Genomic DNA, 22521 nt, shown 5'->3' on the forward strand with positions numbered 1-22521 from the left:
GCCCCGAGGACGAGCCCCGCCGCTGCCGCTCCAGGTCCCTGGGCCCAGGCCACCGCCTCTGGCCCAGGCCTGTGTCATGTGCCTTGTCCCACGGGCGGGCGGCTCGGGGATGGGGCCAGCAAGCGGGGCCGGGAACCGGCGCTCCTCCATCCGTCCCTGGCCCGCTGCTCTGGGAGACCTCCTGGGCTGGCCGGCGACCCGGGGACCAGGTGCCACCGGGAGCAGGACGGGGCCGGCGGGCGGGCAGAGGACGGGACTGGCGGGCCGCGTGCCGGGGGGAGCAGAGGCCGGCTGCTGCTGGTTTCAGGTTCCCTCCCCTGGAAGCCCGGGCTGGAGGCTCAGGTTCCCCGCGCCATCCCTTTCTTCTTCGGTGCTGGCAGTGACGGGCCCACGGCCATGATGTCATCGCCTAATCCAAACAGACTGGGGGGGGCTGGTTTGGCAGCGCTGGCTGGCGGCCCGTGCTGAGTGCAGCAGTAAATTTCATTTCAAGGCTGTGATTAGGACTGTGCCCAGGAATTTCCTCTTTCTCTCTCCTTCCCTCTCCCCATCCTAGTTTTCTTCCTCTGTTCCTGCCTGGCCTGCTCTCCTCTCTCCCCAGGTCTCTCTCCTCGGGGATGCCGCGGGGTCTCCGTATGGCCAGCAGCGTCCCGCTCCCTGCCCAGGCTCTTGTGTCACCTTCAGATCCCAGCCTAGGCCATGCCCTGGACGGCCTCCGGGGCGGGATGGGGTGAGGGTGAGGGTGAGGGTGGTGGTGGTGGGGATTCCCAAAGGCGCTCCTTCAAGCTTGCCCTGAAATGCCAGGCAACAGGAAGAGCAGGGTTTGGGGTAGCTCTGGTCACCGGCAGGACCAGAAGGCGGCAGAGCCATGAGAAAGGCAAGGAGGGACCCGGCTCCTTGGAAAGCGAGTCTTGGGTCCTTACTGCCATCTCCAGCTGTTTGCTGGCATTTGGGTGAGGCTCACTGGCGCCTCCGGCCCTCCTCGGCCAGGACAGCCTGCCCAGCTCCCCAGGCAGGACGGCCCCAAAGGCAGTTGCTCACTCTGGTGCTGGCATCTCCCTGGCCTGTCTGGCCCCTATAGTGCAAGCGCGACCAGGTGAATCGTCCTACTCTGTGTCCTGGTGCTTCTCTCGCCTTCCTGGGGGGACCCTGGCTCTGTCCTGGCCGTCCTGGAACACGGCCAAGAGCCAATCACCCGTGCCCCTGCTTTCTCCTGCCACCACTCAGCCACCCCTCACAGGTGTGGCCTGGATGCCTGCGGGGAAGGCACCGGGGTCTGGGTGGGTGATGTCCCTGCACCGTTCCCATCAGTGCTCCCTATCACATCAGACGGTAGTCTGACTCTTTGGGGAAGTGGGGGGATGCCCGGGTGCCCCACCCCCTGACCCCTGGAAGCCCGGGCTGGGCTCAGGCCAGACCCCGGCACTCCTTCCCCACCAAGCCAGGATGTGGCCTGAGATCCCTCCAGTCCAGGCCTGTGAGTGATTTCCAGCCCAGGGAGGTGCCCAGCTGAAGTTGTGTGGACAGCGGCGTGCCCGCCCTATAAGGGGCAGAGAACCCCCTCCTATCCCATTGCCTGGACTCCTCGGGCTCCTTGTGTTTTCTCTAAAAGGTTACTTGTTTTTGTGTCTTTTCCATGACTCCCTGCTTCTTCTGGTTATAGCTCCTTTGTTCGTTCATTCACCTGTTGGATGAGTATGTGCCAGGGCCCTGCAGGTGCCACGGGTCTGGAAGGACCAGAAACCATCGTTAGCAGAAACACCTACAGAAGGAATTACGAGTGGGTGTGGGTGCTGGATGGTAGAGCAGGGGCATCCACGGGGTCCCGGGGGCAGTGGGGGGGGGGGCAGTGGCTGCCTGGGATAAATGAGACCCGGACAATGGTAAGAGCCATCCCGTCAGGGGTGGGGGCTGGCGGGGAGGACACCGTTCCAGGTGGAAGGACAGACCTGTGTGAAGGCACCCAGGTGTGAGGAGGCAGGGGCTGTGCAGGGGGCCGGGGCCGGGGCCGGGCGCAGACCTGGGCTGGGAGCAGGGCCTGGGCTGTCGTCATGGAGGCTCTGAAGGTAAGAGGTGGGAGACAGGCAGGCAGCAGCTGTCGGTGGTGACTCACTGCCGAGCAGGGTGATTGGAAACACATGTCCCGCCAGAGAGCGCGCATTTATTACTCAGAGCCGAGGGTTCTCGGACCACAAGGGAGTCAACGGGGAGAGGCTGGGGAGGGGGCGCGCCTCCGGCGCCCTTCCCTGCTTCCCTGCGGGGCTCCCTGCGCCTTGACATCCTTCAGGGGATCCTCTTCCACCCTGGCCCTGCCCCTTTTGCTACTTTTTTTTAAAAAAAAAAAACATTTGTTATGACAACTTGCAAGCACATTCCCGCGGAGAGAGAACAGGCCGGTGCTCGCCCAGCCACGAGGACGGTGCCCGGCTTTGAAAACCATCAGGCCGTCGGCCCGGCCCCAGCCCCGGCCCCGGCCCGTTATTGTGAAGCCAACCCCAGACGTTGTAGTTCTGTGTCAATTGGGAAAGAGAAGTTTGGGTGTTTTTGTTCGTTTGTTTCAAGGGTTATCTGTTCTTCCTCTGAGTAGAGAAGTACATTAACTTTTTAAATTTTATGAGGGCTTATCTCGGCACCAGACTTCTTTTTTCTTCTCTTTGGGCAAAACCAGCTCCCCGGAATCAGTTGAACCAGGGGGTTTTTTTGTTTTGTTTTGAACCAGGGTTTATCTCTCATCACCAACTGCAAGCCTTGTGCATGATTGCTTATCCTTAGCCATCACTGCTTCCTTGTTTGCAGAATGGCATCCTCCCAGCCGTACTGTCGAGAGGAGCTGCAGGACAGTGTCCGGCACATGGCAAGCCCTGGATGCTATTGGTGGGAAGGGACCAGGAAACAAGCAAACAAAAAAACAAAAAAAGCAGCTTGCATTATTTGGAAGCTGCTGGAGCCAGGATTCAAAGCCAAATCTGCCACACTCTAAAACCTGTTACCTTTTCCCACCAGCCACTGCCCAATCAGCATACTTTTTAGGGTCCTTTGAACCCAGCTGCCCAGTGATTTTCGCTCATAATCCAGAAGGCCCTTCTGCTCCAAACCCATTCCCTGGACACCGAGGTTGGGGGAAATGTCCGGACATAGACAAGCACTTTCTTCGAGAACTCAAGGCCCTTGGGAGCCTCCCAGCCAATGGGAGGAACAGGAAGAGGGCTCCCTCCCCTTGGGCTCTGGTGCCCTGAGCATAACCCGCCTGGGTCTTTGGGCTCTAAAGGAATAAACACCCAGGTGAGATGGTTGAACTAAAGTGGGCTTTATTCAAAGGATGCAGAGAACGTCCTGAGGCTGATGGGTGCAGCTGTATGTCGAGGACCTGAGAGCCCTTGAGGCTCCTCCTCCATCTTCCTCCTCTGGCTCCCCTGGGTGGCTGGGCCCAGCCCCTTGCCTCTCGCTGGCAACCCTGTGTTTCTGCAGCTCAGCCTGGCTGCCCCGCCACAACCTCCTGGCCCTTTGGTTCAAACATCAGTCCATTCTCCTTCTGAGTGTGACTCTGACGGGCCAGACAGGGTCCAGTGACCACCCACACACAGCTCAGTGGCTGTGGCCACCAGCACCAACTGGGTGGACAGGGCCTGGATCCGAAGGAGAGGGAGAATGGTCCCTTCAGAGCAAGTGCCCTCCCTCCCTCTTGGAGGGCTTGTACCCTCTCCTTTTGACCATGGGAAAAGGTCATCAGGGTCTGGCCATTGGCATGGGAGAGGTTTGATCCACAAGAAGGACACTGTGGGGGCTGTCTCCCAAGCCTTGGGATCTCTCAATACCTGAATGTTGCTCAGGATGGATGAGGCCCCAACCCTGGCCTTGCCCAAGGCCACGACTCCCGGCAGCTGCGGAGGGCAGCAGATGCCCCAGACTCGGACGTCGCCTGAAAGGCATGTCTGGGGCTGCTACTCCCTAATCGGCTGCCAACGAAAATATTTTTTGCAGGTTCCTTGTGAGCTGAGAATGAAAACACAACACCCAGCAGGACAAGTGGGGGGGAGGGGGTGAAAGGTCTGGCTTTCTCCAAGGGTCTGGAAGACACTGAGGGATGACATCACTCAGGCACAGCTGGATGGCCAGTCCTGGAGGCCCAGGGGTGGGGAGGCGGGGGCAGGTGAGCAGAGTGGCCGAAGGTGGGGAGGTGCCCAGGACTGGGGCAGGAAATGGGATTGCTGGAAACACTGTGTGCTCTAAAAAGTCCAATTACATGGCTCAGTCTGAACCAAAGTGCCTCCTGGGAGGAATGCACTAGAAATGCCTTTTTGAGGGGGTCTGCAGAGGCTCTGGCTTAAAATAAACAGAACAACAATAACAATTTCTAAAAAGTACAGGCTGAGTTTTCAAAGTTCAGGTGAACAGAAAGGAAAAAATATAACTAATACTCATGTAATCAGAAAGAACCACTGCTGGGACGCCTGGGTGGCTTTGGCCCAGGTCGTGATCCTGGAATCCCGGGATCGAGTCCCGCATCGGGCTCCCTCCATGGAGCCTGCTTCTCCCTCTCTCTGTGTCTCTCATGGATAAATAAATAAAATCTTGAAAAAAAAAAACTGCTAATATTTTGGCAGCTTGTATCCATCCTTAAAAATCGCACCTGTGTGCATATACGAATATTTCCATACATACACCAACGCGTGGGTAGCAGGTGATATTGTAATGTCCTATTTTGTAGCTTGCTTATGTTAAGCCCAGGAAGTCATCGTGAACATCCTTCTCCAGGTCACTGAACAATTTCCTGCAGCACCGTTTCTAACATCTGCCTGGCATTCTGATGTGGGCTCTCCCCAGGAGGCGGGAGATGAAGCTGCCGGTGGTGGCAGCTCCAGGCTTGATGGTCCTTATAGCTCCCAGTCCCAAAGAGTAAGCAGGTGGCCTCAGCCGTTGCTATGGCAAAATACCCAAGGAAGGCTCTGATTGGCCAGCCTTGAATCCTGTGCCCATCCCTGAGCCAGTCTCGGTGGCCAGTGGAACTGAGGGCTTGGATTGGCCAGGCCTGAAGCACGTGCCCATCCTGCAGCCAGGAAGGGGGTGAGGGAGGGGATGCTGGGCAGACAAAAAGCGTGGAGCCCCCACGGACTGCAAACCAGCAAGAGCCCTGGGCACGCACGTGCTGACACCAACAGCCGAGGGCCGTCATCCTCATCCTCGACAGCCCCGCAGCTTGGGGGGCCCACGAGTACACAAAGCCCAACGAAAGATGGGTTCGATGACAAAGGGCCAAGAACCAGGAGGACTCTGGGTACAGCTCTGTCCTTCCACCATGACCTTGGCCAGTCTCCTTACTTCTGGGGGACTCGGGCTTCCTCATCCATGACGTGGGAATGACAACACGTCCCAGGATTGTCGGGCTATTGTGGGATTTCCACTTGTTGGCGTGAGCAAGAGCGCCCTTGGGAGCCCAGACACAGTGGGAGCTTGGTAGATGGGACTCAGTAGCAGTGGTGGCGGCAATATCCCAGTGGGGCTGGGGACACCATGGTGCCCAGTCAGGGAGCGCCAGACGGTGCTTGGGGAAGGCTTTGACGTGTGCGTGGTAGATGCCTTAAAACAAGAGCAGGAAACAAGCACAGTGGCCACCAAATGACGACTGGGTAAAGGCACGGTGTACCCGTGAGATGGGATGTTATGTGGCCCTAAAGAGAGCGGAGCACAGACACCTGCCTCCCGGGCACAGGCCTCAGAAGCGTGCCAGGTATGCTCGTATGAGTCCCTTCATCCGATATGAATAGGTGAGTCTGCAGGGACGGAAGTACAGTAGGGCTGCCGGGCTCTGAAGGGAGGTGGGGGGCGGGGGGTGATGGGGGGCTGACAGCTAAGGGCTCAGGTTTTCCCTGCACAGGCAGGGCCGGCTCCTCAGGCTTGTCAGGGGGACACGGGATCATGATGGGAAGAGGTGGCGAAGGTTTGAGCCACACACTCCCAGGAGAAGAGCTTTGGTGGCACCTGGCTACCCCCGCTGGTTGGAGAACCACACTCACTCGCACCCGGTGATCTGAGCAGCAAGGCCCTGGGGCAGAGGCCAGTGCTCCCCACTGCACCCCCACCAGCTCCTTCATGCCCATCACCTCCTTTTAGGCAGGATGACCCGCCAGCGTACAAGCACGGATGGCACCGGCCCCCACTCCAGCCCCCGGGACCGGGGGGATCTGCGGGCCTGGCCTCAGGCTGGGAGTTGTTGGTGGGAAAGGGGGTGCGGGGGTGTGGGGGCGGAGCACGGCAGGAGGACAGTGAGGGGGCGAGCTTGGCTTCTTGTCTCGGGCTGGCAAAGGCAGAACTTTGCGGGCGGAAGGGCACACGAATCTTAAGGAAGCCATCGGGGAAGCCGGGGGTGGGTGGGGGGAGAAGGTGGGGGAGTCGAACACACTGGCCTGGATGGAGCGACGAAGTGGGGACCCCGTGGCGGGGGGAGCTGCTGCGGGCGCCGGGCAAGGCGGGCTGGGACAAGGGGTGGGGGGCCCTGCTTAGGATTGACGGCGGAGCCTTTGTTAAATCTTTATTACTTGCTATTTTTTATTGAATAAAGTTTAATTTTTAGGGTGGGTTTAGTTTTACAGAAAACTGAGCAGATGGTATAGACTTCCCACACCTTCGCCCCACCGTGTTCCGTGTTGTCGTCACCTAACAGAGCGCGACACATCGGTCACAGCGTCATAGTCCGCTAGGGCGCTGTGACGAACACGCCGCGGGGCCGGCGGGGTGGTGGCCCGTGTTTCCCACAGGTTGGGAGGCTGCGGGCCCCAGGTCAGGGTGCAGCCTCGGGGTGGCTGGTGAGGGCCCGCCTCCTGCCTGTGGGGCGTCTTCCTGCTGTGACCTCACGTGGCGGCGAGAGGGGCAGGTGACCCCCCGGGTCCTCACTTACCAGGGCACTAACCCGACATGCGTGCCCCCCGCTCATGGCCCGATCACCTCCCGTGGGGGGTGGGCATGATCTCAGCGTGAATTTTGGGGTGCAAACACATTTGGCCCATGGTTCACGGAACCAATACTGGGATCTAATTATTAACTAGAGCCCAGGTTTAAATTAGGGATCATCTTGGTGGCGCAGAGTGTGTGGGTTCGGACACATGTACACGACGATGTACATTCACCACGACAGCGTCATACGGAATAGTCGCCCTGCCCGAAAGTCTCCACCTGTGCGCCACCTGTTCATCCGCCCTCGCAGATTTGGGGTCTTCCTGAGAGTGACGTTCGCTGAGACAGGACGAAGTCCGGCGTGAGCGTGGCTCACAGTCCCCACGAGGCCCCGGCGTCTTGGCGTGGCCTCGTGCCGTCACCCCAGGGCCGCCTGCTGCGTGCCCCTCTCCTGCCGCCTGGGCTCTGCACCGGCCAGCGGCCCCCCACACGCGAGAGGAACAAGAGCACCTTTGTTTTGGGATCGTGCAGGAAAACAGGAGGCCCACACGGAATGAGGCTGGGTCTGCGCCATCCTACTGCCGCCGGTGAGGCCCTCTGTCCACCCGCCGTTGGCCGCGCCACAGGGCACGGAACGGCCGGAACCGCCGAGGGTGCCCCGTCCCCCCGCAGGGAGCCCAGCATCGGTGGCCCCGAACTCTCCCGGTGTCTAACCTGCACGCATGTTATGAAATCACGTGGCTGCTGTGTTCTCGGCGACTGTGGGGGTTGCTGGGCAGACCTGCGGCTCGAGGGACGGGCAGCCCCGGCGTCCGGGGCGACGAGCTACAGGAAGGCACCGACCCAAGGCGGGCGGGCTGGTGGCAGGTCCCAAGGGGGCTGGGATGCTCTCCGCGAGGCCCAAGCCCAGGCCCAAGTTCCCGAGGAGGCCGCCCGGCTCGGCCATCTCAGGCCTATGACCACACAACCGGCCCAGTGTCGCCTGCCACGTGCAGGCCCGTGTGGCCCTCACCCCCACGCACACCGAGCCACGCGCTCACCTGCTGGCCCTTGGGGCTCAGATCCAGAGCCTCTGATTTCCTCTTGTCCGGGGTGGCGTGACAGGTGCGATGCCCTGTGATCCCCCCACCCCCGCCCCGCCCTGGACGGGTCACCGCCCGAGCTTCAGCTGCTTGACGGGTGTGCGCCTCTGACCCAACATCACGTGTGTCCCCCTCCCCATAGAGAGATCGAAAGCCACTTTTTCTTGAGATACAACACACATTCAGACAAGGGCACAGATCTCAAGGGTGGAGCTTGGTGCATCCCCACAAAGTGAACACGTCCCGTGACTGCCGTCCAGGACAGCCCCAGGGCGTCCCCAGCACCCGGCACCACCTCCTGCGTGGCCCCCGGGTCTCCCCCCACCCCCATCCGTCCCCGCCGCCCTGCTAGACCTCAGTCCTGACCACTAGCCCTGGGACTCACTCCGCCAGGCTTCTATTTTAGGTCAGACCGTCTCAAACACACAATTTGCCAAAAACCTGTCTTGTTGTTTTTGCAGAGATGATTTTATTGACTTAGGAAATACGTAGTCACTGTTAGTTCAGTTTGACTTTTAAGTCCTTACCGACTGTTTCTCTGTATTTCTCTGTATCGGGCGACCGTCTCAGAGGACAGCTTCCCAGGCAGCCAGCATCCTGTCTCCTGCACCACCCAGCACCCCGCCCCCCCACCCCGGCCCAGGCTTAGCCAGAGTCAGTCCAACGGCCCCCTCCCCTCCCTGGGGAAGTGCCCCAGAACCGAAGCACAGGTCACCTCTGAGGGAAGGTCCCATCGCCCTCAGGACAGCAGGGAAATGTCAAGCATCATCCTGTCGCCGAGAAAGGACACGAGGTCCATCAGCGACGGGCGTGGGCTCCCTGTCAGGTGAGATTTTCAAACTATTCTCGTCTACACCTGCTGAGCTGCAGCAGACCACACAGAGACCCAGGTCACCACAGGCACCAGAGCCTCGCAGGTGGGAATGATGGGCGGCCACCACCCTGAGACCAGCCTGAGGACGGGCCCCCAGCGGGCAGCTTGGAGCAAGTGCCCTGTCTCCGCCCCCCAGGCCCTGGGCGCCCACGCCCTGGAGGAAGGCAGGCTGCAGAAGGAGCTGGCCAGGCATGCTTTTCTCAGAAACACTCTCAGAACACACATTTTTTTTTTCCTTTTATCATCCTCAGCGAGGCTTTCTGCGGCAAAGCTCCCTGATAGGCCAGGCAGGTGGGAGGGAATGTGCCCGTGGAAAGTCAGCCGTGGAGTGGGGCTGCCCGCGCCAGGCCGAAGGCTATTCCCGGAGCGAGGCCCCGTCGATCGCCGTGCCCTGTGCTGAGGGTAGAAAAGTCCCCGGGCTGGCCTCCCCCCGCTGCTCCCCGGCTCCCCGCACATCCTCTCCACCCCCCACCCCACCCCGGGGAAGATGGGCTCCCCTGCTCTTCCTCTGCCAAAGTCACGTCTGTTTGGGCTTTGAAAATGAGAGGCAGTGAATGAACCTCGCCGGGTACGGAAGCAGAGAGGAGAGCGGGGTTACGCTATAAGCATCTAAAAATTCTGGAAAGGGGCACCTGGGTGGCTCAGTGGTTAAGCGCCTGCCTTCGGCTCAGGGCGTGACCCCAGGGTCCCGGGATCGAGTCCCACATCAGGGTCCCCGCAGGGAGCCTGCTTCTCCCTCTGCCTGTGTCTCTGCCTCTCTCTGTGGGTCTCTCATGAATAAATAAATAAAATGTTAAAAAATAAAAAAAATTAAAATTCTGGAAGAATAGCTCCACCGGTTCTCATTTCTCTCCACGTATGGCTCAAAAAATGGAGTGTCCCGTGCTGTGCTGGGCGTTGGGGATAGAGAAAAAAGGCTTGAGGCCTGGTCCTTGCTCCTAAGCCGCTTATTGTCTAGTCGCACAGACCAACATTTAGACAACCCCACAGTGAAATAGGAAAAATATTATACTAGCCTCTTCTATTGGGTAAGATACTCTCAATTATGAATAGCTATGCACAGGGGATCCCTGGGTGGCCCGGGCATGATCCTGGAGACCTGGGATCGAGTCCCATGTCAGGCTCCCTGCATGGAGCCTGCTTCTCTCTCTGCCTGTGTCTCTGCCTCTCTCTCTGTCTGTCTCATGAATAAATAAGATTAAAAAAAAAAAGAGTAGCTATGCACCAAACGTATACAGAGACGTATATGTATACGAGAGGCAGAGACACAGGCAGAGGGAGAAGCAGGCTCCATGCAGGGAGCCCGATGTGGGTCTCGATCCCAGGTCTCAGGATCACACCCCAGGCTGCAGGCAGCACCAAACCGCTGCGCCACCGGGGCTGCCCCATATACAGTCTTAAATGGTAAAGTAGGTGTATTGGCTCACCTACCTGAATTGTCCCAGGGAAGGCGGGCCATGTGTGATCAAGGTTCTCCCCTCCTCTGTGCATCGGCTTCTTGCTCAAATTGGGTTACCTCGTGGTTGCATAAAGGGCTGCCCGTGCAGCCAGGCTATGTGCTTCCAGGTTCAAGTTGCTCTCTTCAACCACAGACCCCGTCTTGAGCTTTGCTATGGGCTGGGTGGTGGTGGTATAGACTCTTCTGGCTTTGTGACCTTAGGCAAGTTACAGACCTTAGTTTTTGTAATAGGTGGAGAATAACAGCCCCAGTCCATTGAGTTGTGGTGAGAAGTAATCGATGGAATGAGTGTCAAGCACTCAGCATGGCCCCCCGGTGTGCAGGAGGTGCTCAGTGAACGTGGCTGGAGGGGACACCCTGACTGCACCCTGAGCTTCTCCTTCTGTTCTCTGGGGGGACTCCAGACACGGTGGGCAGAGTCAAGTCTTCCCCGGGGCCTCATGGATGCAACCTCGACACTCATCCTCCAGTACGTGGGGCCCGAGCAGCTCTCTGAGAGGAGGAGCCGAGGCCCTGGGCTGAGTTCCCAGCCAGCAGCAGCAGCAGCCACTTGTCAAGCATGATGTCCCCCCGCTCCCCGCCCGCTGGATCTGCTCCAGCTGGTGCCACGTGCAGCAGGGATGCACACGTCCTCGCTGAGCCCAGGTCACCAGAGGCAGGACCAAGATACAAGGTTTGGTCCATAGGTTTTGGGGTGATTTGTGCTACAGAAACAACCAGAACCGGAGCTCCGGAGGAGAGGTCCATCCTGCCTTCCAGTGGAGCTGGAGCCACTGCGGCCGTTTGGGCGCCACGAGGGAAGGCGGTGTGAGGTTTAAGTTGCTGCTCTGGGAGGTAGAAAAGGAGTGGGGCGCCTCGTGCCAGGTCCCCCGGGGCGCGGCTGGACCGCTGCCTCGGCTGCCCACGAAGCCGCCCCGCTTCTGCGCCTCGCAGGGAACACCAACACGACACCTTCTCCACGGGGTGAGCCTTTCGGAACTGGATCCGGTATCATCATGGCCCAAAGCGCCCCGACTGACGCAGCTCCTGTGGCTAATGGGGCCGTCTAAGCCGAGGGCGAGGTCTCTCCACCAGGACCCTGGAGGCCGCGGGGGGGGCTCCGTGGTGGCACCCGGCTGCAGGCGGGCTGGAAGGCAGGCCGGCCGCTCCGGGTGAGAGAAGGTGAGGGTCAAGGTGATGGGTCTGCAGAAGGCTTTGCTGAGGGCCGGCTCTCAGGGGCGGGCTCCGGGGTACCCGTGACAGGAGGAGCCGGTGTTGTGTGAAGACCCGAGGCTGAGCTGTTGGAGTGGCTTCAAGAAAGTGGCACCGACCGTCCTTCCCTCGTCCCCTCTGCCCCCACGGGTTTTCTTGAAACTATTCCTCCCACGGCCTCACTGCCTGACTGCCAGCAGGATTTGGGAAAAGACCCCTCCCCCACCCAGGGCCCCGTGGAAGCTTCTGGGCCCAGGTGGCTGTGCAGCAGCTTCGCGGCTGGCCACTGTTCTCTGCCCTCGAACACAGGACTGTTTCAGCCGCCTGTCCTCCCGGTATTTGTTCTTGGTTGGTCCCCACCCAGACTGACCTCAGCCCATCCCACCCTCCAGCCCAGGGCAGCCTCCCCGCCCCCCAGCGCCCCCTCGCACAGCTGGTAGCTGTTACTGCTGAGCCCTCAGATGTTTACCAAAGGGCTTGCTCTGCATTTTCTCTCCTCTGGCATCGAAGAGTCTTAAAGGGGCCCCACTGGTTTTCCTCCTCTTGGGCCACGGGGTCCCCTTCCTCTCTGGATTTCTCCTCTTGGGCTGCGGGGTCCCCTCTCCCTCTGGATTCTTGACCTCGGGTGGGCAGGTGCCAGGGCTGGAACAGCTGGGGCCTCCCTTGGTGGTCAGCCCCGAGGGCTGTGACGGCCGGGCCACCCTGGCTGTTGGACGAGACCCACCTAACTGGCCTTCTTTCCTCCTGGGCTGCAGGGCACGGCCCCATTCCCCAGGAAACTCGGAACAAGCCCCTGAGATCCACTTGTCCGAGGACAGCATGGTCCTCCCAGCCCGGCCTCCTCTCTGACTGGGGGAATAAAGGCAGGCGCCCCAGGGTTTGGGTGGCCCACGGCCCAGAAACACCCCACTATGCCAAAATGAAGAAAATCCTTCTCAAAGGAGCTGAAGCTTTTAAGCATTTTCAGAAATTCTCAGACCTTGCATGAGATCAGGCTGGCTGCCCACGCATGTATCCAACAGACCCCACCAAGGTCCAAGGGAGCTGCCCGGCCCAGAGGTGGGGGGGAGCCGGCCTGGCCCACGTGTGGTCGAGGGGGAGTCCTCCTCACTACCTCGGGCCAGGGCCTCAGAGGAGGGCAGATCAGACCCACCCGGGCCGCTGGGGCCTGCAGGGGCTGCTCACCTCTGCTCTCTGAACCCCAGTCGACAGCAAGCCTTTGAATTACAGTGAAGCCTAGAACCCAAATGGGCAACAGTGCCTGTAATCCAGAGTGGGGAGGGGGTAATTTATGGCCAGGCCTGGGGCGGGAGGGCACTGGGGTCTCTAACCTGGGTCTCTAGAAGAGTGGAGATTCCCAAAGGGCCTAGCACAGAGCTCCTGGTGGAGACAAGAGGAGGTACATAAATATCCTGCCCTAGACTGGATGTCCCCCCAAAATCTCATGTTGGAAACGAGCCCCTGATGTGACCATATCACTCTGGGAGGTGACCCGGTCATGGGGATGGAGCCTCATGAAAGGAATTAGTGACCTTATCGAAGAGACCCCAGAGCCTCTCTCGCCCCTTCCTCCCTGTGAGGACACAGTGACAAAGACAGCTATCTATGGACATGGATGAAGAAGGGCTCCCCCCACCGTCCCAGCCCCTTGACCTCAGACGTCTAGCCTCTAGAGCCCAGGGGAATGTGAGCCTGTTGTTTACAAGCCACCCCACCCCTTCTGTCCGTCTGTCCGTGGTCATCTGCTGGAGCTGCCCCAGCACATTGAGACATGCCCTCACCCTCGTGTAAAAGGGGTGTGACAATGGGAGCCTTCAGACCCCCTTCATGTGGAACTGGCCACAGCCCCCGGTAGGGGGTGGAGGCGGGGAGACAGCGGGCCGGGCCGCATCCACATTACAGAAGGGGGGCGGGGGGCAAACCCGGAGAGGTGACGTCTTCTGCCTCTGGCCACACAGTTGAGATGCGAGTTGGGTGAGTCTCTAAGGCTGCATCTCTCCTTCTGTGCCCAACCCCCGGGAGCTCAGAGGCCACGGTCACCTTGCCTGTGTGCTTCCAGCTGCCCAGGGAGCACGGGGTGTGGCCCAGGGCGACGTGGTGAGGCTGGTACACGCAGGGGCTCGGCCCCCGTGGGTGCTTCCCAGGGGGCCCGGGGTTCCTCTGGGCCTTCGCAGGCGAGTGCCCTCTGAGACGGCAGGGCGGGGAGGCCACCCAAAGGCCTCCCTTGGGGACTGCGCCTGGCCGCGGGCTTGAGAATAGCCCCCGGAGACGAGAAAGCCACTAGTCCCACGAAATGGCGAAATGGTGAAGGTCAAAAGCGCCGTTACCATCGCACCCCCCCACCCCATCTTTGTGTTGCCACGGCAACGCTCCTCCGTGCCCGTCCCGCGGGGTCTGCTGCGACTGAAGCAGGAGCCTCTCGCACACGCTCCTTAGAAAGGGCTGCTCTAATGGGGAACAGCTGCTCAGCACACCACGCGCGGAATCGAAGGAGCTGCCCTTGGCCACGGTCCCCTCCTCGCTCTGCCCCGAGGCCCAGGGCGGCTGCCCCGGCTCCCCACCTGGGAGTGCTCCCCCTCTGTTGAGCAATCCCGCAGGGGCCTGGCCGCCCAGCCTCCGCCCTCCCATTGGAGCCAAAAGAAGATGGAACCAGGGAGCCAGAACCTAGCGACCCAACCAGAATGGGGCGGTGGGGCCGCGATATCCTGACATAATAGGACACGATGCAGTTTATTAGGTCGGAGGGTGGGGCCGGTTGCCAGAGGAACCAAGCATGTGATTAGAGCCTTGGAACTTCCAGCCCCACCCCCAGATCTCTAGGTCGGGGAGAAGGGGCTGGAGGGTCCAATGGGTCACCAACGGCCACGGCCACGGCCACGATGTAACCAAAGATGCCTTATGTGAAGGAGCCACCTCTGGATGGGGTTCCGGAGCTTCCTGGGTGCTGGGAGGGCTGCGCACCTGCAGGGCAGCTCCATGCTCCCTCCCTCTGTGGCTGTTTCCGCCTGGATCCTTTATCAAGACCTGGTAATGCCAAGTGTTCCTGGAGTTCTGTGGGCCGCCTGAGCAAAGGATCAAACCCAAGGAGGGGGGGGTGGGAACACCCTGGGGACTTGTGACTCGGGGGTGGTGTCATGGGATGAAGCCCTTAAACAGTGGGGGGCTGGGGAGGGCCTGTGCTCAGTCCAGGCGCTGGTGTCTGAGAGCTGGAGCCCTGTTACTGGAAGCGAAGCCACAGGGCAGGGGTGAGGAGGGAGGGCCCTCTGACACTCAGGGTCTCTGTCAGGGTGTTGGGATGACAGCACAGAGGGTGAGGGTATCCATCGGCAGCTCTCAGAGCCCCCAGGGGATTCCCACCCGCAGCCACAGGAGCAGTGGGGGAGGACAGACCCAGGGCTTTGCACTTGAGTGCACTGGAGTCTCTGGGGGGCTCTGGGAAGGCAGGGTCATGCCCTTGCCCAGGGCTCCAGGGCCCCAGAGCCCCTGACCCCATAGGACCAGGTAGGACTGGGGTTATGCCCTTCCCCAGGGCTCCAGGGCCTCGGACCTGTAGGACTGGGGTCATGCCCTTACCCAGGGTCCCAGGGCCCCTGACCCGGTAGGGCCGGGACGGTCCCGAGAATCTGTACTGCAACACGTTCCCCGGGCCACACTGATGCTGCTCACCAGGGACCCCACTTTGAAAACCGCTGCTAATTTAGACGATCCCACATGACCCAGACCTAAGCCGGCCCAGCGCTCCGCAGCCGCTTCGCCTCTACTTGGGACTGTGGTGAGATTCACGTGCTCGGTGTTTGGGTTCTTCCCCTTGGGTGTAGATGGGGTAGCCGGGCAGGGGGACGTGGTTCTGACTGCCCGAGTACTTGAACCAAGATTTGAGGGTGGCCTGTGTCCCTGGTCTATGCCGGGCATGCCTATGACCCAACCCTGAAAGATGAATTCCATCCAGTGGCTGCGGGGACACAGGGAGGGGAGACCTGCCGTGGAGGCCTCACTGCGGGGGCTCGTGCCGCGTGTTGCGGGCACAGGGCAGGGCAGCTGACTCAGTGCTTAACACAGGGACGTGTTCCCAGAGGTCATGCGTCCAAGCCATGGGTCTCCCAAGCGTAGTCCGGGCGAGCTGGTTAGCGATGCCGAAGCTCAGTCCCTTTTGGCCGGAGCCCCGAGACCCCAGAGGCCCCCAGACCTGAAGGAAGCCTGGAAATTACCTGGTGAAGAGGAAGTGAAAGAAGATTCCAGAAGAAGGGATCGTCTGCGTGCGCCCTGAGAAGGAAGAGAAGTCCTGTTGACCAGAGCAGGATTTGGGGGTGAGTGTTGGCGGTGGAGGAGCTTCTTTCTTTGGGAAGGGACCACCGTCGGGGAGGCTGCAGGCTGCTTCCCCCCACCTGGCTCGGGCGGCCAAAGCTCGGTCTGTCAGGTCGGGCACTGCTCCAGGAGGACGGAGGACCCCTGTCACTGGTACGGGTGGGGTGTCGTTCCACTACAGTTCCAAGAACAGATTGGAGCCTCAGGAACCGCTCTGGCTCCCCTGTGTTGATGACCAGGGGGCGCCGTGAATGGATGATGGCCCAGCCGTGTCCCCGGAGGGACCAGAAAGGACCAGAAAGGACAGGCAGGCCACCCTGGGTGCAGGGAGGGGGACTTGAGAGATGGGAGGCAGAAGGGCTTTAGAAGCCAGCAGGGTCCCCTCTGCACAAGAGGAGCCTGGGGGGCCGGGGTGGGGGCCCCAGTCTGCTGAACCCCATAGCTGAGGCCTAGAAGGGCTCAGGTCCCCGGCCCCCCAGCCCCGGCTCAGTGTCAGACAGCTGCCCCCATGGTGGTCCCCAAGTGCCGGCCGTGGGGCCCCCTCCCACTCGGGTGGTTAGAGTGTGTCTCGTCACATTAAACCAAAAGCTGTCTCTCTGCGGCTTCCCTGCCTCGGCCCCTGGATTCGAAAGATGTGGTGGTCGGCGATCCCCCAGCCCCGCCAGCCCGCAGCCACCTGAGGATCCCGGGGCCTGGCTCGGGCGCAGGTGGCCGCGGCCGGGGAGCTCGCCGGGCTCGGGGGTCTCCTCTAGTTGGGTGGGAGAGTCCGTGCCTCCAGCGAGCGGACGCCAGGACGGGCGACGTGTTCCAGGTCTGAAGCCAGTACCCGGGGGATCCCTGGGTGGCGCAGCGGTTTGGCGTCTGCCTTTGGCCCAGGGCGTGATCCTGGGGCCCCGGGATCGAATCCCACGTCGGGCTCCCGGTGCATGGAGCCTGCTTCTCCCTTCTCCTGTGTCTCTGCCTCTCTCTCTCTCTGTGTGACGATCATAAATAAATAAAAATCAAAAAAAAAAAAAAAAAAAAAAGAAACCAGTCGCCGGCCGGAGGGGAGAGGGCTTTTCAAGTGAGAGACGTGCCGGAGGCCCCCGGTCTGGCTCTGGCTCCAGACGCCCAAGGGTGCTGTGGCAGGAAGGCAGGAGCGGGGTTCGGATTGGGGAGGGCACGCCCGAGCGAGGATACCCCTGCACCTGGACTCTGAGGGCCCCACAGTGGAGTGACGGTGTTCCCCGAAAGGTATGTCCCTGTCCTGACCCCGAGGACCCGTGCACGTGACTCTGGAAGAAGGGTCTTTGGAGATGTAATTAAGTTAAGGGCCTGGAGATGAACTCCCCCTGGTGGGGGGGCCAGGGGGAGCCTGAATCCAGTCACTGGCGTCCTTCCAAGAGGAAGGGGCACGAGAGGCTCGGGGCGTCCTGCTGACGGCCACAGAGGTGGGAGCCGAGCGGCCGCACCACGGAGGCCGCAGCCACAGACAGAGCCTGGGGCCCACGCGCACTGGGCGCCTCCCAGGGAACCGGCCCTGCCCACACCGTCATTTCCAACTGTGGCCTCCTGTCCTGGGAGCCGTAGATCTGTCATTTCCAGCTGCGCATGCGGGGCGCCTTGTGCCGGGAACCCCGGGAAGGGAACACAGGCCGGTGGGGATTCCCACCACTCCCGGGTCCAGCGGGGATGGCGGGGAGCCCCTGGATCTGAGGCTGGCCATCGGGGGGTGCATGGGGGTCGCAGGTGCTGGGCAGGCTCCACTAAGGAGCACGGCAGCCGGTGACACAGGCAGGTGCTGTCCTAGCCTCACCCTGGCATCCCCCCCACCCCCTGCTGCTGACCAGTCACCCCCCTCGGCCCTCCCGCAGGTCACAGCCCCCGGTGCCTCTGAGCCGTCCCCTCCCCGGCATGTTTGTCTGTAGGGACCCTGGTCCAGCCGCGCCCTCCTGGCCCCACCCCCTCCTGCACCACGCAGGCCCCCTGAAGGCGAGCACCGGCCTGGGGCCACCTGCCTGGGACCTGGGAGGTGTGCAGAGGAGCCACCCGGTGGCGGTGGCAGCGGTGGTGGTGGCGGTGGCACAGGAGGCGGGGCCGGACCCGGGCTCTGCTTCCTTCCCTGCGTTTTGCAACAACCACATGCTTGGCCCGGGCCCTGGCGGCCCCCCCAGCGACATTCCTTCGGAGAATCAGCTGCTGCCACATCAAACCTTTTCTGTCCAGCTCTCGGTGGGGCCCAGGGCCCGCCACCCTCGCCCGGGGCCACGGGTGGCGGCCAAAACCCGAGGCACGAGGCCCGCGCAGCAAGGGGACGGCCTCTGAAAACCCTTCCTTGCGTCGTAGCTCCTCAATTAAAAATAAATAAATAGGGGATCCCTGGGTGGCTAAGCGGTTTAGCACCTGCCTTCGGCCCAGGGTGTGATGCTGGAGACCCGGGATCAAGTCCCACATCGGGCTCCATGCGTGGAGCCCGCTTCCTCCTCTGCCTGTGTCTCTCATCTCTCATGAATAAATAAAATAAAATCTTTAAAATAAATAAATAAATACACATAAAAACCAGACAATAAAAACCCTTTGTTGCATGAGAGATACACAGGTATTCACGGGGTCAAAGGGTGACCCGTGAACCCCATCCCCCCAACAGAAGCACGGATGTGGTCCCCTGCTCCTCACCCCTAACCAACAGTGGGGGTGGGGTGGTCCCCCAGGAAGAAGGGTGGGGGGTGGCTGTGGGGACTCGGGAGACACCCAGAGTGCTCCGCAGCTCGCGGCTGACCTAAGTCTTCTGTGGCTGCACACGTGTGACCAGAGTCCTCCCGAGCGGCGGGGCGATCCCCCACCCCGACTGGCGCGTCCTGGGTTCTAATGGATTCAACTGTTTCTCGGGGCACCTGAGATCTGCCCCCCCAAGCTCGGGACACCTGTGGCTCTCAGGCGCCCCCGGGCTCCGCGCAGCAGGGGTGGGTCCCAATGCGGTGGCGGCCCCGGAGCAGCGGGCACATCCGTAGCCGGGCTGCTGGTTCCGGTTCCAACATCACCACGGGAGTCCCGCCGCCACCTCAGCCTCCCAGCTACGGCTGCTCCTGGGGCGCCTGGGGGGCCCCGTGGGTGAAGGTCCGCCTTGGGCTCAGGGCATGATCCTGGGGTCCTGGGGTCGAGCCCTGCGTGGGGCTCCCTCCCCCTCTGCCCCTCCCCCCTGCTCGGCTCTATCTCTCTCTAGGAAATAAACAAAAATCTCTAAAAAAGGTCAGAGCCATGGTGGGGGGGTGTAGTTGTACCTGGGGGGAGGTGCGAGGGACCAGCTGGGGCTGAGGGAAGGGGTGGTATGTGGGTCTGTGGGTGCCTGGCACACGGAGGGAATGCAGACGAACTGAGCTCCGTACTTGATACATGTGTGCGCGTGCACAGTCACGCACCGATCGATGTGGATACGTACACACATACATACGCACACGGTGTAGACCGGTCAGGCTGTTTCTCAGGGTCCCACGGGCACATGGGGGGTGTGGTCCGGCATTGCGTCCAGGGGCAAACCAGCTGATTCATGGCTGCCTGGGTCACCTGGTACCCCCTGGAGGTGAAGTGCTGGGGACCCTATCGCTGCCCATAAAATAGTACATGGAACAGAAGGTATTGAAGGATTGTGGGCTCGGGGGCAGCGGTTTCCAATGGGACTGAGGCGAGGGTGAAGCAAGCGAGCCGCCTTACATGTGAAATTTAGATTACTCAGTGTCGGGGATAGATGCTGCGAGAAAGCACCTTTGTCCTTTTCTGCTCCTTCTCCCGGCTTTTTTTTTTTTTTTTTTTTAATTATTTACTTGAGAGAGAGAGACAGAGACAGCAAGAGAGAGTGTGAGCAGGGAGCCTGATGCAGGACCTGAACCCAGGATCCCGAGATCATGACCTGAACCGGAGGCAGACGCTTAACTGGCTGAGCCACCCAGGCTGCCCCTCCTTCCTGCCTCCTGGAAGGCAGACACAAATGGCTGGAATCTCAGCAGCCATTATGGACCGTGAGGTAACGTCGGGGATGGCAGGCACTGCTGAGACAGTGGCCTGGAAGGGGAGGCGCCTGGCCCCGGAAAGGCTGCCTCACCCCTCCTATGTGAGAGAAGAGAAAGTAGGTCCTGTAAGTCACCACTATTGCGGGTTTTCATTATACGAGGCCGAAGCTAAAAATAATCCAGCACAGGTGCATCCATCGGAGATCTGGCTTCGTCGCGTGAGTGGCTGGGCGTCGTGCTAACTATCTCGACTGGCTGATGGACGACGAGACTCCCTGGAGATGCACGGATTCCTCGCTAAGATGCTGAGGAAGGAAGGATGGAAGAAGGAAGGAAGGGAGGGAGGGAGGGAGGGGCCCAGCATCCAGGACCCTGCGGTGTGCACTATGTGCAGTTAATCTGCAGCCTCCCGTCTGGACGGACCCGGACAACCCCTGCCCTGAGTGCCCAGGGAAGGAAATACACTGAGGAAGGAGGCGTCGGGGGGCAGGGACTTCCCGACCCCCAGGGGGAGGATGTGGGTCGGGGTGGGGGTGGTGCCCAGGACCAGACGGACGCCTTCACAGAGGCCCGCTCTGGCAGAGGACTGCCCGGGCCGTGTCGGGGGTGCGGAGCCGAGTCACGCCGTGCCCTCCTCTGCTGGGAACCTCTCCTCTTCCAAGCCACGACAGTGTTGGGCCCAAACCCCTGCCCACGGGGCCTGAGCTGCCCCTCCACGATCTAGGCAGGATCTGAGCCACCAGCAGCAGGTGCAGTGGGTCCCCGAGGAGGCGTGGGGATTCGCACCAGCCCGGATCTGGGCACCGCTCCCTCAGCCACCTATAGCCTCACGGGGTGGGGGGAGGGGGTGCAAGCCTGGTTTCAGGATGCACACAGGCTAGGACCAGGTGGGAGGGGCTGGCTACGGCCTTGTCGCCGTCCCCTAGGGACCAAAGGGTGAGGAGACTCTTGCTCTCCACCTGGGTACAGGGAGGGGGGTCAGGGGCCTCGCTGCCTTGGAGGAGGCTAGGGGTTTGGTCAGCGTCTGGAATGGAAAGAGTAGGATGGGGGGGTGGCGGCGCGCACGGGGAAGAGGACGAAGACCGAGGTCTTGGAATGGTCACAGAGGACGAGGATGTTTATGCCTCGTGACTGTTCACCCCAAGGCTCCCCAGAAGCGCGGCTCTCTCGTGCCACGGGAGTCAGGCAGGCGGCTCTGGGGCTGTCACCACCCCTCCCCGGCCGCGGGCCGTGGGGCAGGGAGGGGCACGGGCTGACCCTGGTCTAGATGCCCGGGCTGATGTGATCTGACCTGTGCTGCGGCGCCCACACCCAGTGGCTTATGATGTTCAGGTGGAGCCCCAAGCCGGGGAGTCAGGACGAGCGGCCCTGACACCTAAGTGACAGGGACGGCAGGTGGAAGAGCCTGGACCTGGGGGACAGCAGCCAGGCCGGAACCACCCCAGTGGCCAGGGAGGACATAAACCCCGTCACCTGCTGCCAAACACACAAACCACTGCTCCCAGCCCCTGGCACACACTGGGCTCGTGGCCCCTCCGCGGTTCTCCCGGAGCCAGGGAAGAACCCGTGCGGGAGCCAGGCCCGGCCGCCTGAGGGACTTTACACCCGAGGGACCAAGGCTTCCACCGGGAGACGCCTCCGCGTTCCACTGAATTGGAAGAGGAGACTGGCGCCCGGCCCGCGGAGGCTCCTGCCTCTTGGCCGCTCCAGTGGGCAGAGAAGGGAGGCTCGAGGGGGCCCAGGCGAGCGGGGCTGCCGCTCAAAAGTGCGTGGACGCGGGTAGGAACCGGGGCGGCTCCTCCCACTGCGGGATCCGACCGCTCACAGCGGGCTGCAGGCTTCCCACCCGCAGGGGCCACGGGGCCAGGGCGCTCTGCTCGGAGGGTGCCGGTTCCCTGACCAGGCCCGCACCCGGCTGCTGAGGGGCTGGTGGCGGACGGGGGAGCCAGCCGCTGGTGGTGCCCCGGGGCGACCTCCACCGCACGGGCACGGCTGCCCCCTCCACCCGCTGCTGTGGCCGCCGGTGGAAGCAATAGGGTCCACTTGTGAGATGTCAAGGGACGGCCACGCGGGTGGCCAAGATGGTAGGGGAGGAGCTGGGGGCCCTGGGGAGGGCAAAGCTGCCGCGGGCCAGGAGGGAGGTTTGTGTCTCTGCTTGTGTCTGCAGTGCCGGCGGGGAAGTGTGCGTGGGGGGGCTGCCGGCGTCTTGGCTGTGCAGCATCCGAACCCCCTCCCATTGGGTGAGCTTTGGGCCGCGGCTTCCCCTTCCCAAAGCCAAGGCGGGAAGCACAATGCTGGGGCTCAGACCCGGCCCGAGAGGGTCTGGGGACCCTGGCCTGGAGCATGCCCCACAAAGGAGCAGGGACGTTGCAGAGTTCCTGTCCCGCTCGCGGAAGGGGGGCCTCGAGCACCCAAAGCCCGGTGGTGGCAGTGTAGGGGGGACGTCCCCTCGGGGCCCCAGGCTCTGCCCCCCGCCCTGGCCTAGCTTCTGCGGGCCGTGCAGTACTGTTCAGCACGTCCTCGAGGCCGGCCGCCCTGTGGCGGCTGCTGTTTATTTGCGGCCGTCACCTTGGACGGGCATGGAGGTTGTTTCCAGGTCCCATCCTCACAGGCTGAGTGCCCGTCCCCAACCCCGTCCCCATGCACGCGCTCCGGGGCAGACAGAGACGCGGTGCCCGGCAGGGGCCGCTCCTTCTCCCTGGAGCAATCCCCCTCCCCCGTTCCCACAGGCCC

At 61.6% G+C, this 22521-nt stretch overlaps 2 long non-coding RNA genes across 6 annotated transcripts; one reads left to right on the forward strand and one right to left on the reverse strand.

The window, feature by feature from the left end:
- Positions 1-8663: 8663 nt before the first annotated feature.
- LOC144287120 (uncharacterized) lies at positions 8664-16296 on the reverse strand. 5 transcript variants are annotated; one of them, XR_013355019.1, is made up of 4 exons: positions 14059-16296; positions 11967-12877; positions 10279-11595; positions 8664-9243 (listed from the first exon to the last, which is right to left on the reverse strand). It is a non-coding gene; the product is annotated as an uncharacterized LOC144287120 (long non-coding RNA). The 5 variants fall into 5 exon arrangements; XR_013355017.1 differs by having other exon boundaries at positions 13538-16296; XR_013355016.1 differs by having other exon boundaries at positions 8667-9243; positions 11967-12203; positions 12683-16283.
- LOC144287118 (uncharacterized) lies at positions 13858-16399 on the forward strand. The gene is made up of 4 exons (XR_013355014.1): positions 13858-14524; positions 15167-15269; positions 15557-15804; positions 15984-16399. It is a non-coding gene; the product is annotated as an uncharacterized LOC144287118 (long non-coding RNA).
- Positions 16400-22521: the final 6122 nt, after the last annotated feature.

This window comes from Canis aureus, chromosome 16, assembly GCF_053574225.1.
Source record: "Canis aureus isolate CA01 chromosome 16, VMU_Caureus_v.1.0, whole genome shotgun sequence".
Taxonomy (NCBI): domain Eukaryota; kingdom Metazoa; phylum Chordata; class Mammalia; order Carnivora; family Canidae; genus Canis; species Canis aureus.